Source organism: Rhinolophus hipposideros (assembly GCF_964194185.1).
Source record: "Rhinolophus hipposideros genome assembly, chromosome: 25".
In the NCBI taxonomy this organism is placed as follows: domain Eukaryota; kingdom Metazoa; phylum Chordata; class Mammalia; order Chiroptera; family Rhinolophidae; genus Rhinolophus; species Rhinolophus hipposideros.
Genome location: NC_138071.1, coordinates 24,898,943 through 24,916,542, shown reverse-complemented (window position 1 = coordinate 24,916,542; position 17,600 = coordinate 24,898,943). Strand labels below are relative to the sequence as shown.

Genomic DNA, 17,600 nt, shown 5'->3' with positions numbered 1-17,600 from the left:
AAAATTGATCTCCTTCAGTAGCTACAGGTGTTAATGTATAATGCTGTACCGGTCTTATTCTGTCAATACATTTGTTCCAGCCCTATTAATCAGGGAGATGGATCCTTCTTGATGCCAATATCCCATTTTCCTGATGCTCTTTAAAACAAAATTTGACTCTGTCCTGCTGTTCTTTAAGATTTGACTCCCTCTTTGTTGAGGTAATTGAAATACATTTCCTAATCTCTGCTGACATATACCTGAAAAGCGAATGGAATTTTCTATAAATTGCTTCAAACTTTCACATTTGTGCTCCATCTCAATTGCTTTTAATATATTTTCATTCATAGGATCAGAATCCACATACTGTGTCAGCACTTTGGCCTTTTTTTCTCAAGGTTTGGGAATTTTTTTTTATATATGTAAATGGAAAACCTGTGTCGCTTTAAATATTTCATTCTTAGACCAGCACCTTCCTGTTATCATTTGCTCAATGTCGCCTTCTCCCTGGTGTTCCAAAGGCTTAAAGGCTGAGAGAAAGGCATTTTTGCTGACAGGTGCAACATACAGTATACACCAAATTCTACCTGAAGGTGGGGAAATATTAGATAATAAGTTTGAATTAACGTAATAAAAATGTCAAAACCTGAAATCACGCTATTTATAAATATGACTACCTTTCAGATGATGTTATTAAATAAGGGGAGTTAACCATTTTAAAAAGCAGTTCACCTTAGTGTGAATGAAAGAATCTCAGAGTTGGTAGGGAAACTAGAAAATACTCCGTGTAAGCCTTGTAACCAGCATATATCTCTTTCTCATTGAGGCATGTTCTCTTTGATATCTGAACAGAATAAATGAATGCAGAGAATTTGTAAATCACATTTGCCCAAAAACCCTCTCCAGGGAACACTAAGTACTCCTCTGTCAAGGGGAACCTTCCCAATGTAGATATATCTTGGTGATTTTTCCAGAACAAGATCTAATTGTGACTTATTTTCCTTAGTCTCAGCCCTCAGTGCCTCTTGGTACAGATGTTTTCGAAATATTGAATTGTTCTAAGCTAATTTCATATGTCTGATTTCTTTCCACTTTCCAATTTCCTCTGACAAGTGTGACTGGGTATCCTTGAGTTTTTCATGCCTGAAGGTACAATGCAAGCCTTTCAGGGAACTGTCACCACCTCCTTTACCCTACAAAATCCTATTGAATACAAATATGTTTCTAAAGCATAACGTTCAAATGAAATACATTTATTTTATTTGTATAGTATTTTTGAGCATACGATATAAAACTAAGCATCAAGGAAGCAGCAATGGATACCTCTTCATTTTAATCAGGACCAGAGTAAGGTAACACTCTATGTTGACAAATTGGCTGTGGGTTTTTTTAAGCATTCCATATCTTCCCGCCAGTTCAGGCACCCACTCTCGTGGGCAGCTTTCTCATTGCTCATTGCCCCTCCTATGGCCCCAAAGTCACTGCTCTTGGTGTAATTTCTTTTTCCCCTTTCCTTATCACATCCAATCTCTAATTTCCTCAGGGCATGGGCAATCATCCAGTTAATGGGAAAAAGACAATTAAATATACTGATATAGATTTCAGAGTAATATGTTTATGTGCTCTCATAAGGCATCTGGTTTTGAAAGAATACCATGTTAAAACAACAACCAAAAATAATGTAATTTAATAGTGAATTTTCAGGGAAATTTTTAAAATATATATTTATTTTAACTCCTCTTCAGAAACAATTTCAATCTCATAGAAAAGATGCAAAAGTAGGGAATGGGACACTATACACCCACTATTTTTTATAGAGATTCCCCAATTTTGCTCTGTGCTTTATCACTTTTTTCTACCTCTTTCCCTTTCCCTATTCAAACACACACACACACACACACACACACACACACACACACACACACACTTTCATTCTGGACCACTTGTGAATAAGTTGCATTGATATGTCCATTTAATGCTGATTACATTAGTTTACATTTCTAAAAATATGGATATAAGTTAGGAAGTATATAGTTATCAATTTCAGGAAATTTAACATTGATATATTTAATCAACCTTCCATATCCCAATTTTATTCAATGATCCAATATTGTCTTTATAATATTTTTTTCCCATCCAGGATAGGATCCAGGCTGGCTTTTTCATATTTCACATTGATGTCATTTTTACAAATCTCCTTTAACCTAGCTAGAATAATTCCTTAGCCTTTTGCTTTCTTTTATCACATTGATAGTTTCAAAATTTATCCTACCCCCCTCTTTCTTTAGTAGAATGTTCCTCACAGAATATATCTCATTTTGGGTTTGAGTTATATTTCCTCATAATACATTCAATCCACTTACAGAGTCCTAGTGGGATATTAAACACATGATGTGGGGTCCTTCTCAATCCATCACATCTGGAGGCACACATCGTTTATGTGTCTTTCATCAGGGATTTTTATTTTGATCATCCGGCCAAGATGCTATCTACTTTCTCTTATATCGTTATTTTTTTCTTCTTGCAACTAATAAATAAGTTGTGGGAGACATTTTAAGACCATACAAATATACTATTTGTCATAAAAATCCTTCCAATCCCCTAGTTTTAATGTGCACTGATGTCACATGCCAGAACTAGTATTTACTATCATGGTTGCAAAATGATGACATTCTAACTCCAGGACACCTTCCACATTTACAGCTCAGAAGTTGGCATTCTAGCATGAGCAAGAGTCCTCTCTCCTCTCCCATTTTATTTATCTATCTGTCTACTTTTCATCTCTATCTATCTATCTGTCTGTCTGTCTGTCTGTATGTCTATCTATCTTCCTACCTATCTAACATCTATCTATCTATCATCTATCATCTCTACAAACTTAAAGATGCATATTTTTCTAAAGCTTTGTAATCCATTACTGTCCTTAATTATGTTTATGTTTAACTTGTCCAGATTTGGCCAATGTACAATTTTTTTTTTAAATTGTGTTCTTTTTGCCATTAACTATCTTTTTTGTCCTTTTGTTCTTACATAAAAAGATGTTTCAAACCCAAGATATATCTTATTTGACCAAAACCTTATATAATTTCTCCAAAGAGATCTAATTCCTTTTAAAGGATAATGATATTAGTAACTAAGGTCTGCACTAGGTGTGCTCATTGCTACCGGACTGTCTTTGTTTCTAGATTTCCTGAAATAAGTTATTTCCTGACTGTTAAATGAGACAGGAAATAAATAAATTATAATAATTTATATATATATATATATAAACACACACATACATACATATATCACACATACACACACATATATACATATATATCTACATATAAGTATATGTGCAATTATGTATACACACATATACATATTCACATTCACACGCACACATATATTTTTCAATTGGCCTTCTTCTTGTTTTTGACTATTCCCTGTATATTTCTTCCTTCCTTCATAGTGAGAACCATAGCTCCTGATGCCATCAACATATTTACTCATTTGCTCTATGAGTTCTATATTTAAATGTTTTCAAAATTGCTTCAATCATATATACATGTTTTCTCATTTCTTTTTCTTGCACTAAAGTTAGTATACAATAAATTTGCACTTTTCTTTTTTCACTTAAAAATATATCCAGGAAATGCATCCCTTATCAACTCATAGAGTTATTTCTTTCCCAGTTTTCTTTATAGATGCAAGCTATCTACTTGTATCTTGCATATAGAGCCTAGTTTATTCAACCAATCTCCAGTATTTGGTAATATAGGTAGTTTCCAATACTTTGTCATGACAAATATTGTTGTAATGAATAACCTTGTGCATATGTGCTTTTATTTTGTTATGGCTGCATCTTCAGGGTAACTTTGTAGAAGTGACATGGTTGGGTTGAAGAGTAAATGCATTTCTATCTATTACGTGAGCTCTCTATTCATGGTTTTTCCTCATAGTTTTATGTTACCTCCCTTTTAATTAGGGAGATATTAAAGCATGCAAACTTTCTCTGTGCTTGTTAACATCTACCATACATAGATGGAAATTATAAATGTAATGGTGAACTAAATTTAGTAAATTTGGGCATTCATCTTCCAAGTAGAAAAAAAAAATGAGGAGTGCTCTAGATTCGTTTAACTGCTGGTCCCTATGCACTCTAGCTGCACACAACGACATCTGTTTTATATGTGCTCATATGTGTTCAAGCCAGAGGCAATGAGAGCCACACATGGTTCTCTCCACTAGCACTTAACAGATTGTTCTGTACCAGCCATCCATGTGTCAAGTGTGACGGAGACCCATGGACTCACATAAACTTTGAACTTCCATAAAGACGGAAATAATTCCCATATGTGTTACAAGCAGGCTTTTAAGGCCTTTTGGTAAATCCCCTGCTTATTCCCTTTTGCCTGGCCCACTGGTGTTCTCCTACAATTATTTTTGGTGCTAGATAGCAATTCTGATCATAGCTCTGAGTTTCGTTCAGTTCCTATTCCGTCAGAGCTAGACCTTGATTTCAAGTCTGATTATATTGTCTTCTAAAACTTATTATTGAATTTCAATGTACATAGAGAAAGGTGCACGTCGATACACAGCTTGGTGAATCTCCCCAAGTATAGGAAGCATTTAGCTTAAGAAACAAGCAATTAGGAACACCCTGAAGCCTTCTCTGTATGCCCTTCCAGTTACTACCCTCCCATTACAGAGAAAACCACTATACAGATTTCTTACAGGCTAGCTTTTGCCTGGTTTTGCATTTTGTACAAATGGAAACATAGAATATAAGTGGTTCAACATGACTGTGTATGAAACGTGCACTTAATTATTTCTACGTATGCCAGTGTTTGTTCGCGTAATCCTCAATCAATCTGTTAACAAATATTGACTAAGCATGTTCAGTGTTCAAGGGACCATCCAAGCTGGTGGGACTCGACCATTAACAAGACAAACAAAGACCTCTGAGAACTTACATATAATCACCCACTGTTATATCTTCTTAAATACAGTATAATGGAGATAGCAAAGACTATGGACACATGGAAACCAAGGACCAAACTTGGTCTCTCACCTTTCAGGATCTTGTCACAGTATTTGACACCGAAAGTACTTATCAGGTAAGTACTGGGTGGATGATAGTATTAGCAGTAGAGTTTAATCTTAGTCAAAATGCCTAACACCTCTGCATTTCAATGGGATCCATTGAGAAATATGTTTGATTCTATAAAAGATCCATAGATTTTATGTAATTGGGAAGATTAGGGTTATTTCATTGTAAGGATTTAATGTGTGTCTTTGTGTGTATGTGTGTGCGCACGCACATGTGTTTTATTTCATGATCAGTTACCCCAACTCCAAACATAAAATGATGATTAAATAATGAATTCCTGGTCTTTGACTTTAAAATTAAAAACAAGCAACATTGACATTACTGCTTATTTTACACAAAGCTGAAATGTTATACTCTTATCACTATTCCAAGAATAAACCTGTCAAATTGTAGGTATTTAATCATACACTGAACTTTTTATTTAATCAGTCATGTGAAAAACCCATTGTATGCATCTTCTGATATCATAAGCACAAAATCCTTTCAAAGGAATAGGAAACTTTTGCATTTTTTTTCATTCTGTTATCGAATACTTGTTTGCGCAAGGTTGAATGTAAACAGCCTGAATAACTTTATGATAAAGCCAGTCCTTTTTCTGTTGCTCTGAGGCTATCACACACAGCTCTATTTTCTAACAAACTGAAAAATAGATATGTAGGACAGTGAGAATGGAATGAACAATTGTGCTTGCTCAATGCATAAGATGGATAATGCCTTCACTGGGCAACTCAGCTTTCATATATGAAATGGTGGCAGTGTGTTTCCTAACCTTCTCTGAAGAATGCTGGAGGGCTAACTAATGAAACCTGCTGCTTTCAAATAGATGCTGTTATAATCCAAATGAATTAGCAATAAAATCTCAAGATGCAATTGGAGCAAGCTGTTTTATCTCTGGGAGAGCTCTTTTCTTTGTTGACAGAAGAAATGTCTATAATTGTTTAGAATGCACATTCTCTAGCATCCAGTTTTTAATAAATACTACATCTCAAGGCATTAAATGATGTTCACAGTGCCAAACGGTGTTTCATTCAGAACAGAATTCTGTGTGTGAGGTTTGAAACTTGGACACTTTTTTATGGCCAGCTATTTATCATGGGATGGGGTGAGGGGTTGGTTTGAAAAAGCATCTTTGGCTCAGGAGAGAACAATTCTGAAAAGAGTTTTTGATTTGTTTGTTTCTTTCTTTTTTGAAGTCTTTCTTGTAAATAAAGGAATGCAGAGAGTCGTACAGAGTTAGTCATCAGCCAATCTCTCCTGGTTTGACCTGGCACATTTTCTGAGTTCATGAGGAATGATGTATAACTCCTCTTAGAAGTTACTGTCTTTCTCATAAGTCCATTCCCTATGCTTTATAATGTACACGACACTACCACCACCACAATGGTATATGGCATAACTTTGTACTTTCTAATAGTTAAGTGTCATGTGCTGAATCACATCCTCCTAAAATGTATATGTTGAAGTTGTAACCTCCAGTTCCTCAGGAAGTTATCTTATTTGGAAATAGGGTCGTCGCATATGTCAGTAATTAAAATGAGATCTCAGGGGGAGACTGGCCCCCAAATCCAATATGACTGGTATCCTGACAACGAGAATGGTCTGAGATACAGTGTCATATGTATGAACAACATGTTATATTTTATGAACTGTGAAAAGCAGAGCTGAAGAGAGCCCATGGTGGTGAAGATCATAGTGAGACAGTCCTGCATTCAAATCCCAGCTCCATTGTTAATTCACCGTGTGTTCCAGAAAATGTACCTCCTCTAATCCGTAATTTCTGCATCTATAGAATGGGCTTCATCGATATCATCACCATCATTATCATCCTCATCCTCATCTAAATCACTGACATCATTGCATGTAAGTTGTTTTAAAGATTAAATGAGATAAATCTTATCATGCACTTAATGAACCCTCAATCAACACCGGTTGGCTCTTATTATTTATTAACTGGTGCCCGTAGTTTTCTGAATTGCTATATCACAAGAAAGAGTTTTTCATGGACTTCACTGCAGCTTCCTATTAATGTGATTATAAAATGTTTAAATGTCAGTTACAATAGAACCACTGTCTCATCAAACTATATCAGTGAAATTTGTGGGGGAAATGCAGATGTTTATGTCAAATAATCTTTTCATTTGGAAGCACTGTATATTTTTTCTGAAAGCGCTTCATCCTTCTCCAGGCTCCTGAAAAGGCATTGATGGTAACTGAGTGAACCATTCAGACAAACTGTCAACAGGACATCTTTCTGCCAGAATGATAATACGGCCTATAATTAAGCTAGTTCATTCAAACAAACTAAATTTACTTGCCAAGACATTTTAACATTCTATTAGTTCTTCCTTAAAGTCAACACTGACTAAATTGGTTCCTTGGCTAAACTGTGGGATAAGTGACATACTTACTACAAATATCTCCCCAGGCACCAGGCGTACAAGAATACTGAAAGTGGCACCAGATAACCAGGCTTTAGTTTACAGTGATTGTCCTTATAATTAGATGTTATGACTCTCAAGGATAAATCTAGCACAATGACTTACTTTATTTCCTTAAACCACTTTGAATATAGTGTTCCATAATAATTAATGGTAATAATAAGAATAGTGATAAATAATTAGGAGGAGGTGACATAAGAGGCGGTAAGAAGATGACCCTATATTTATGGTGTGTTGTTCTAAGCAATTTGATTCATTGGTCTCATTCTCACAAAAACCCCATAGGGTTGATACCATTTTATCCCTTTTGCAGCGAAAGTAACTAAGGTCCATGAAACGCTGATTAGCACTGCTCGGTGTTCACTTTTACTGAGTGCTGGATCATGGTCTTGTTATTTAAAGTCCAGCACCACAGACTACGCTTTTTTGTCCTGTAAGCACGGTGTAGGCAATCCAATTGTTACCCTTTAGTCAAAATAATCAAGTGGTCATTCTAGAAAAGTTAGGTACTTGGCTCCATGCTGAGGGCTGGGGTCCGCATACTTGGACCTGAATGTGTGTCTCCTGTTTAAGTAACACTGTGTCTCTCAGCTTCAGCCAATGTATCTTCAGAACGAGATGCTTCAGTTCGATTGTATACTTAAAACATCTATGATGTACTTGGCAGTGAACTCTGTCCTCCGAATATTACAGCGATGTGCCCACCCTGGAAGACGGAATCAACTCCAACGGTCTTCCGAAGCTGGGAATTCACACGATACATTTTCAACATCACAGATTTAAATGATGTGATTGCAGAATTTTAAAAACAGGTCAGATCTTTTTTCTTTGTAGGTTAATAATAAAGAACTCGGGACAGGCATGGTTATTTAAAGTGTCTCACTGCCCATTCCGACCTGTTTCAGTGACATTCATCTGCTGGGAGCTCCTCCTCTCGGCATGGCCACCTCCTTACCCACTAATGACACTTCGCTAACAACACTTAGCTCCTCAAAGCCTTCACTGATCCTGACCCTCTACCACTCCAAATGGGGTGATTTTTGTGTGCTCCCAGAACAACCTGTGCAGCCTTTCTCCTTTAGGACACATGCAGTCATGCAATATAATTATAAATGTATATGGTTAGCCTTACCACCATAGTTTTGTTGCCCCTAGAAGGCAGATACTGTGGGAGTTTTTTACCTCCAACCCTCAGTAAATAAATGATAAGAGCTCAGTAAGTGCTATTTATCAAAGCTTATTCTCGGTCCATGATAAGTCAGTCTGCAATCTACACTCTGGATTCTAACACTTCTGATGGCGCCTCCTGGTTTGGAGATACAGGCCCAATTCTCATCCCTCTTTGTCATGAGAGCTCTTCAACTATTAAACACACCACACTCTATTTTTGGCATGTATGTAAATCCCCTGTGAATATTGTTAAAATGCAGATTCTGACGTGAAAAGTGGGGGGTGGGCCCCTGAGAGTCTGCATTTCTAACAAGCTCCCAGGTGATACTGAGGCCGCTGGTCCACCGACGGGCTCTGAACATCTAACATTTAGAGGGGCCTCTCTCCCTGTCTGGAGGCTTTTGCTTTCATGGCTCACCACCACAGAGTAGTTCCCCCATCTGCAGTTTCATTTACTGTGATTTCCATTACCCGCAGTCATTTAAGGTCTGAAAATATTAAATGGAAAATTCCAGAAATAAACAATTTGTAAGTTTTAAAGTATGCACCTTTCTGAGAAGCATGATGAAATCTTATACTGTCCTGCTCCATCCCGCCCAGGATGTGAACCAGCCCTTTGTCCAGTGTCTTCACACCACATACGGGAGTCCCTGGTTGTTGGTCACTTAGCAGCCCTCCCAGTTATTGGGTCGATAGTATGGCAGTGCTTGCATTCACGTAACCCTTGCTTTACTTAATAACAACGGCCCCAAAGCACAAGGGTGGCGGTTCGTTGATGCCAGAAAGAAACCATAAAGTACCTCCTTTAAGTGAAAAAGTGAATGTTCCTGACTTAATAAGGAAAGAAGAAGAAGGAAAAAAAAGCATACACTGAAGTTACTAAGATCTGTGGTGAGAATGAATCATCCATACGTGAATTTGTGAAGGAAAAAGAAATTTATGCTAGTTTGCGGAGACACCCACCTTCACACAACTTTTCTTACAGTGAATGGTCATAATTATTCTACTATTAATGTGCTTAATCTCTTACTGTACCTATTATAGAAATTAAACCTTATAGTTATGTATGTATAGAAAAAAACAGTACATACGGGGTTCAGTACTATTTGCAGTTTCAGGCATCCGTTGAGGGTCTTGGGATGTATCCCCCACTGGTAACGGGGAAATACCATAATTTGTTTTAATTAATACTTATAAGCCTGTTCCGTAGTCTGCTTATCTTACTCTTTTTAACTACCCCAAGAAAACATGGAAGGGGACTATGGACACAAAGGGGTTATTTATTTTCCTTGACCTCCAAAGTTAATAAAAGTGAATTCGTTAAACTAAACCTAATGGAGGCATCGTAGTCATATTTTCACTAAAGTTTAATTAAGAAAAAAACATCCAAAAGAATTGGCCAGACCCAGTTTGTACTGCGATATGCTCGGGACTCCATGTGATAATCAATAGGATCAAGTAACATAAATTAGCGTTCTTGATTACACTTAACAGTGAGTTAGTCATTTCAGGCTGAGAAGCACAGATGTAATACAACACACACGCTGATACGTTAATACAGAAAAGCTATTGTAGAGTGAAAGTAGCAGGCTATTTTGAATTTTCAAGGACGGATTCAATACAATGTAGTATAGTAATGCATCTAGAAGTCACGCATTTATAAAATCTAATACAAATTGAGGGGTTAATATGTTGCCAGGCATTTTTCTAAGCTCTTATGTGGATTATTAACTTCATACCTATAATTGCTATTGAGGTAGGGCGTATTGAGGTAAGTGAAGTAAGTATTGTTATTAGCCCCATTTAACAGCTGAGGAAATTTAGGCACAGAAACGTTGAAGCATCTGCCCAAAGTTAGAGGTTTAGGTGAACAGAGTTTGATGATGGGCCTATGTGGTCTGATTCCACAGTGCAGCATTGAGCTGCTTCTTTTACTGCCTCTTGGGGGCCTGTGGCCACACAAGAGCTTGGTTTCCATGCTTGAAATTCCCCCATCTAGATATACTCGCATTCCTCTACCTCTCACTAAGTTACCACTTAGGGTAGGGACAAGCATCTTAAATGAGGGAATTCATATTTTATTCAAAATATCTGTAGGTACCTATCAACACTTTGTAGAAATTTGCATTCACCGGGAGTCATGTAGCTTCATGTCACCTAAATCCAACCTTGGTCTGGTAAGAAAAATATTAGCATCTCCATTAATTGAGTCCAGAGTAAAATAAGCACCTGAGAATATCATTATGCTTACTAAGAACACTTCCTCCTCCAGAGAGCTCACCAAGCAAGCAAGCATACTTAAAACATTTTAGAACAATGATTTCATATATCATATTTTATCTCAGATGAAAAATACACTAGATTGTAAAGAATTATATACTCTATTTTTATTGCCTGTAAGAAATCTTATCATATAAGATTAATCATTTTTCTTTACCTAATAGTGTATGTCAACAATATATTCACTGTTATTAATAACGTCTTATTTTTTGGAAAAAAATTAAACACATAACCATGTTTGTTAGAATGGTTCTATATATGTATGTATGTGTAGAATATTGAGTGACTCCCAAACTGACAAAATGCAATCTCATGACCTCTTGAAATGAGAATCTCACATTACAAATGTGTAGAAAGGTTATCAAAATGTATTAATGGAGGCATTACAGTATATGCAAAAGGATCTAGAATATCTATTCAACTTATTAAAAATCTTGAGACTTTTAAAATATCACTCAGTCTAAGAGGAGTGCACACAACACATCTATTTCAGAGAAATATAAAGCTCATCATAAATTCACCTTGGAAATTATTTTCTCTTATACAAGTCCTAAAGACTTGTATCCCATTTATATCCAGAGTCATTTTAGAAAGGGCTTAATGTAGATGACTCCGATGTGTCTTATTTATCCATATGCTATCTATTAACTTATTACAAATATGCCGACCAGGCCTTTTCCCCAAATGACAATTGCAATCACAATGCAGGTGTATACATAAACGAGCAATAAAAATTCCCACCTATTGCTGAAAAACATTGCATTGGTGTTGTATGTGAGGTAGAGGATGTTATCATCTGATGGAAGATACGCGTCTATGAGCAAGCAACCAGGATGGTGGCCTTCCCTAGTTTCATATGCAGGAAAGAATTCTACATCTGTTTGAAAGGATCCAAGGATACTAGAGAACTGTGAAACAATTATGGTTTACATTTATAATTGCAAAATATTCTTAAGTGATTTGGAAATCTAATGCAACCATTACAACAGATTGGTTGAAAGGATAAGGAAATAATTCATCCATTTTTAAATAATACCCCCTGACATGGCTCACTGAACACATGACCATCGTTATGGTGACAGATAATTTGTCACAAGCACTGCGATGGCACTTGGCACAGAGCGAGGTCGACGCGCCACGCCTCACAAGCTCATCCAGCACTGATCGCATTGTCTATCCGTGGTCACTTCATTCATTAATTAGAAAATGTGCCAGAGATCGGTCCACAGTTCACTTCCTACTTTAAACCATGCTTCCTGCCTCTAAAATATTGTCAGATATTTTAAATCATGAATAAGCATAAACCAAGGTAAGAATAGAGGGGGACTCAAACTTTCTGAAAATTGTCATCACAGAGTATTCACAGTACAAGAAGTACGACACTAGTTTTGCAGAATGCTTCTAAGATAGGCAATTGATAACACGCATGTTGCTAAATCTTCGCAACCTGCAAAACTTCTTTACTTACAGAATCTCATGTAAATTTTCCAATCGGCATTATTCCCATTTCACAGATCAGGAGTTTGAGGCACAAAGTGAGTTATCTGAGTTTATAAACCAATAAATAAATCCAGATACTTGAATTCAGACCTTTTGAATATATATCTTGGATTTCACTTGGTAAACACCTTGTAACTTTTCTTATGTAGACATTGGTTGATTGGATGTTTGGTTAAAAAGAAAGTAGAGAACACACATTCCAGCTATCGACGTGATATTCAGAAAATCAAAGAATTTACTAAATTAATCTGTTAACTACTATTTGCTTTTCAGATTTTTTCAATGTTTCAAATTTGTTAGAAACAATGAAGTTTTGTGTGTGTGTGTGTGTGTGTGTGTGTGTGTGTGTGTGTGTGTACAATATATAAGGGGCAAAGAAATCCAGGTTTTCAACATCTAGCAAATTAGTACTCTATTTAATATTGTTTAGAGATTATGAAATTACATATTCTTGATAAGTATCTGACTATGTAATTTACATATAATAAAGCATTTTTATTCTCAGGGATGCTCGATCTAATTTATTTAGTGGTTACTGATAGCCGTCTTATACCTGCCTACCATAAACAAGAGGAATCAAAACTGTTTTAAATAATTGGACTTCTCCAGCAAAACTAAACACAGCATCTTAGCGAAAATCTGCTGGAATTGTTGTTTAATGTAATGCTGAATGGACCATTCATAAGAAACGCTTATACAGAATACCCTGTCTCTCTCCAACAGACTACACTTAGGAAACCCAAAAATACCGCAAGAGAAGTATGCAAATTAGAGTTTATGGAATATGTAAATATAATGTTTGAGGTGGGGCAATTTTATCAATCAGTACACGTTTTCCTTTTACGTTGTAAAGAAAAAATTATAAATAGAAGGAAATGGCATTGTGGATAAATAATTCTATTATGCTTAGTATTATCAAAGAGGAATGAGAAAGTTTCACTAGTTAAGCACATTTAGCAACTTACATATCTGAGTATTAAACATTCAGATAAACCATCCTTCAAGGATATTTTCAAGAGCCATTCTTATTCCGTAGTCAGATTCCAAAGTCAGATTCATGACTTAAAAAATCTTGTGATACTGTCATAATTTCTCATCTGCATGAGTTGTTCTTTGCTTAATTTAACATATTATCCACTGGTCATAAAATAATTCAGGATCTCCATATGGACATTTAATGAGAATATTATAATAAAATTAGTCATGTTGTCCATGTCCCCTGAAATTATAGAAAGAATAACCATTGACGTTTTTTAAAAACAATATTCAAGTGATGGGATTTATATTACTTTGCATTCTTCTCAGGTAATCGATTATTTTAGAAAAGGATAGAAAAAGCAACCTTAAAATGGCATTAACTTTAAAACCCTTTGACTATCTGGAACTTTACATAAGGTCTGTCCATCTAAAAGCTATCCAGTCTTATCTGTGTCAGAAGTCTCTTTTATTTAAGTACAGCACACATTATGTTAAATAGTAGTAGGATTAAAACAAAATCTAATATTTAATTACCATTTTTACTAAACTTGAGCCCAGATGTATTTTTTGTTGAGAGTTTTAAATGCTAAATTTTAATCACTTAATGCATGTTAAAACATAAGCTCTAAAGCACACAAGAATTTTTAGAAAACAATAAACGTTATCACTTTTAGAATACATCAAAAAACAATGGACTATTTCCATATTACCAAAGATTAAAACATGTCTGTCATAGATTATTAAAGCAATGCAATTGTTATGCTGCCACAAGAAGCCAAGTCACGTTGGAAATTTTTACCCTCCTTAACCCTCTGAACTTATATTTCTGTATTTAGTCAGAAGGGTATTATCTATAACTGTTAAGTATCTGATACATAAATTAAAACTTAAGTACTGTTGTACTTAAGCAGCCATCTTTATTATTCCCTTAATGCCTTATGATAGGAGAGCATTTGACACTCTAGAGTTTGAGATGAAACCTTCACAAACACAGATATGTAGCTTTGAGTCTAACTTGCAGCCCCTCAAATAATTTTATCATCCCACTAGTCTGACTTGAGGTTAGTATCCTCAGAGAGTTAGAAAATAATGTGTGCTTTCCGGAAGAGCTGGTGATCTGAGCCTTAATTTTCGACTCTTAGTCTGCTGTTTGGTCTCTTGGTCAGTCTGCTAAACTAGAAGAAAGGTCTTTTCTATTTTCTAGTCATTATGTTTCACAATGAACTTCCTCCATCCTCACCCTACCCAAAGGCCGAAATATAGTTCTCAGTGTTGGCTGTACAGTAGAATGATCTGGGCAGCTTTACAATCCCAGTGCCCAGCTTATGCCTTAGATGAACTGAAACCAAAATCTGGAGGTGGGACCCAAACATCCACATGTTTTAAAGCTTTCTGGATTCTTGCATTGTACATCCAGGGTTAAGAACCACTTTTCTACACATTATTCCAGAAACTGTGAATTATCTTAATTATGAGATGAAAACTTTCCATAGGCATTTCCCCACTACTTGTGCCCTCCAACTTACATATCCCACGACACAAATGTCCTTACCATACAATCGTGGCTAGATACAAGTTACTTCCAAAGGACTACTCTGGCATCACACTTTTTATTTTGGGGACATTATATGCGTATTTCATATGACAGTTCCTCTCATTGGATACTGCTATGGAAACAACTACCTACTCAAGTTAATGTAACCGTGGAACCAGTTCAAACTAGTTCTATCCTTTTTTTAATAAGATGCTGAGTTGTTTTTCAGAGACAACAGACCACAACAAGTCATGCTGCAGAACCACATACAGAGGAGAGAAGTTTGACCTCCAGCTGCAACCGAAACCAAAGTTGTGTCCCCCTCATGGAACCAAAGGACCAGGATGTGACTGGAATTTCAGCACCAGAACCCTTTCAGAAGCTAAGGGTCCATTATCTGGGAAGATCCAATGCTGAAGCCCCTTACCATATCTTTGGCCAAAGTCCAAAGCTCTCCAATCAAAATCTGTCCCACTGGAATTCTGCAGACCACCCTGTTCCCCCAACCTCTTAAAACGTGCCCCAAACCCTGGATCAGGGAGACAGATTTGAGCATTACTCAATCAGCAATGAAAGCTTTTTCTTTTCTCAAAAGCCGGTGCCATAGTATTGGCTCCTAGCTGCATTGGCCATCAACCCTCATTCAGTAACACTAGGAGCTCTAAATTCTGGCTACTCACAAAAGTTACCTGATGACTTTTAAAATATACATTCTCCAGGAGTGGACCCTAATCACGTTAAAAATCCCCAGCACTCTGCCTCATACTGCATAGAACACAATTTAAAATGAGAATTTCCTCCCACTTCTCCTCCTCCTTTTTCTTCTTGTTAAACATTGATGGTTTGACTTGATTTTGGTTATGGCTGGTTTTTTAAATAAACTAAAATAGATTCCCTCAGACTTTAGTATTTTAAAATAATTCATTCAGTTGTAGTAAATATTCGATTTGATACACATAATTTTCCAATGTAACTGAAATATTTTAGGAGTAAACGAGTTAAACTTTTTAAATTTTTCTCTCATAATAAAATACAAAAAAAAAGATATAGACCCGTAATAAAGGTTTAAACCATTATTATAATATAGACAATTTCTTACCATATATCACTGCTCCTATTCTTCTAGATTATTTTTTCTTAATTTCAATATTTTACTCAAATTGAAGATCTCTGTGTTTAACAGTGTTATGAGTACCACTGATCTAATTTTCACTTAAACAATTCTGATGTAATGGGTTTGGGGGGGGGCTGCCATCCATATGTTTTACAATCTCCTCAGATCACTCATATGAATAGCCTCGACCTGAGACCCACTGCTCTAAGCTTTGGATAGAAATTGCAGTCTGAGAAAAGCGGTTCTTCAGTCAACAAGCATAAAAAAAAACAAATAAATAAACAACTAGCTTCCCTGAATGTGTTTAATAGATAAATATGGACAAGTGCATATACCTCAGAGTGAGGACCAGTAATATTTTAAAATATTTAAAACTGTTTGGGGAGGAGATGTTCAGTTGGTTGCCTAATACCGTGTCTCCCCGAAAGTAAGACCTGGCCGGACCATCAGCTCTAATGAGTCATTTGGAGCAAAAATTAGTATAAGAACCGGTCTTATATTACATTATATGGTATTATATTATATTATATTATATTATATTATATTATATTATATTATATTATATTATAAGATCCGGTATTATATTATATATTATATTATACCCAGTCTTATTTTAATATCTATTAACTTTAATTAATATATAAAAATAAATTTATATATTAATTGTTGCTCCAATAGATGCATTAGAGCTGATGGTCTGGCTAGGTCTTATTTTGGGGGAAATATGCTATGTTCCAGAGCTCTGGCTGGTTTCATTCCATCTTCTCCTATTTTTTTTTTTTTAAATAAAAGCATTTTTCTACCTTACTTTTCTAACCACATATAAATGGTCACTGACTATTAAGTGGTGCTTCATCTAAACAGATCCGGATTACAGTAAAATAGAAAATAGGACTGGCTCCAACAGGAAGTGAACTGCTTCAAAGTCCACCCCCCACCTCCAGCGCCCATCAACCCAGCTGAGTTAATTAACCCTGTTAGCAGTGGACCCTCACACGTTGTCCTTTAAAGATTTAACTCAATATCTTTGATAGAAAGAGTCTGAGGCAAGTAAGAGTAGGTGGGAATAAGGAATAGAAACCTAAGTCAGAAAATGTTTTTTTCATTTTATCTGCTTAATTCATGGTTCCGTATTTGGGTACAATTTGTATCATTTCAGATCGGTACTCCAGACAAAAATACAGTAACTTGACACGTTGCATTTAAAGAAATAAATAGTGTTCTATAAGCTTTAAATTATTTACCTAATAGTGTTTGTTTTTTTTTCTGGGTTTCAACACAGTTTATGGGAAAATAAAACTCACAGTTTTATGTCTCCCAATTTGCTTAAATAACACCAGCGCTTGGGGAAGAGAACACATTCACTTTGAAAGACAAAAGAATTTCCGCCCTTATGAGAAAGACATGGGATAGAGTGGAGCGCACTGGTGTTTAGGTCCATTTCCCCACCCCCTTGAACTTGACTCACATTCGTCTTTCTGCAAGTACCAGAGGATACAAACACAAAAACAG

General features: G+C 35.9%; 1 protein-coding gene across 1 annotated transcript in view; it reads right to left on the bottom strand.

Annotated features, from left to right (window-relative positions):
• The window catches only part of CNTNAP2 (contactin associated protein 2), a 1,518,236-nt gene that overhangs the window by 963,679 nt on the left and 536,957 nt on the right, over positions 1–17,600 (bottom strand). The gene's annotated exons all lie outside the window — the stretch shown is intronic.